The sequence below is a fragment of the Austrofundulus limnaeus genome, unplaced genomic scaffold, assembly GCF_001266775.1.
Source record: "Austrofundulus limnaeus strain Quisiro unplaced genomic scaffold, Austrofundulus_limnaeus-1.0 Scaffold686, whole genome shotgun sequence".
Taxonomy (NCBI): Eukaryota; Metazoa; Chordata; class Actinopteri; order Cyprinodontiformes; family Rivulidae; genus Austrofundulus; species Austrofundulus limnaeus.
Window position 1 is genome coordinate 255,389 of NW_013953088.1, and position 1,883 is coordinate 257,271.

Sequence of the window (1,883 nt, forward strand, 5' to 3'; positions counted from 1 at the left end):
CTTCCTGTCACAGAAACTTTGGTTCTTGGTGCATCGTGGTCACTTCCTGTCACAGAAACTTTGGTTCTTGGTGCATCGTGGTCACTTCCTGTCACAGAAACTTTGGTTCTTGGTGCATCGTGGTCACTTCCTGTCAGACCTTCTGTTCCTGTCTGTGGTGGATTCTCCTGGTTCTTCTTCCATGATTGAAACATAAAGGATGGTGAGATCAGAAAGTGTTTGGAGCTCAGCTTCAATGGCTTTGGACAGTTTCCTTGTCTTGTTCTGTCTGATCGGCCTGGGGTCGCATGTCCTCTTGCGTCCATGCCCTGGGAGGTTGTCTACAACAGGACATGAACTTGTACTTGTTATAATCTGGTCAGCTGTGTTCAGAGGAACATGATGATGCTTGAAGATGGTTTCTGAGTCTTTATGTTTCACATGGATGGATTTATGATCTCCTCTGTGAGCTCCTCACATGTTCAGAGTGCTGAACACAACCACCAAACTGCCCTGTGTGTCTGATGGTGTACAGTACGGGGTCATAACTTTTGTTCAAAATAAAAAAAAATTGAAACTGAAAAACAATGCATTACAATCTGGAAAGGTTTCAAACATCTTGTCTTTTCAGTTTCAATTTTTTTTCCAGTTTCAAAATTATTTTTCATTTTTCAAATCTCCTTTTTTCATTTTCGATTTTTTTTTTTGAACAAAATTATGACCCCAGTGTAGCTCCATAATGGTGACCCTGAAGGCTGCTGTCATATTAAAGTCAGTTTATTAATTTGAAACATGGCAAGAATGGTCTGTTTAAAGACTAACACATCTGTCTGTAGTATTTTAATACACTGCAGTAAAAAACACAAGTATTTCCACTCATTTCACCACATCTGGAGGATACAGATGTGCATCACACCACTGCTTTAAACTGAATCAGTTTCAGAGCAGTGGATCTGTGGTTGGATGTCTCCCAGCTGGGGTCTTTCTGGGTGCTTTACATTCTCCCTGTGCACATGTGGGTTTTCTCACACAGATAAAAACGTGCCTGTTAGGTTTGTTGGTAACTATAAATAAACAGGCCTTACATGTGGGTGTGAATGGTTGTCTGTGTGTGCCTGTGGTGGACATGGACCCCCGTCCAGGTGTCCCCACCCCCGACTGCTGGAGATGAGCACCAGCCCCCTGACCAAGAGAGAAGAAGTGGGTAAAGAAGACTTTAAGAMAAATAAAGTGTTTTAATGAGCTGTAAGGGTGCCAACTAGTTTGTCCATGTCTGTAAATAAAGCATCAATTAAAAAACTATAAACTTATGAAAATGATTTAAAGAAAACGTGACTTAAACTCAGGGTTTGAGTGAAAAACTTAAACTCAGTGTTTGAGTGAAAATGAAGCAGATCTTTTCTCTGTTTCACTTCTTGGATCAACAGATAAATGTTTGTTTTCTTTGTTTAACAGATGATGTAACTGAATCAGTCTCATCACTGCTGCACTTTATACTTGTACCAAACTTTGGGGAAATTATGCAAAATCAAACGTTAAATGGTCACAAACTGAAGGGAATGTTATTTTGAATTGTTTCTGTCCTGTTCTCACAAAATGAGGACAAAATAAAAAGGTTTTTGAGAAAATTCGAACATTGTAATTGTGTCTGTTAAATATTTTTGAACCACTGGATGATTTTTAATGAAACGTAAAGATTTACATAAAGTACAGTGGATGAACACAAGTTTGAGTTTAAATAGTTTTTGTGTTTGAGACTGTTTTATTTTGAAAAGATCAGAAATGAAATGTCTCCAGGTCTCTAACGGGGGGTGAATGTCCTGACAGGGAGGGTCCTGCAGGGGTCTGTGAGGGTGAACGTCCTGACAGTGAGGGTCCTGCAGGGGTCTGTGAGGGTGAACGTC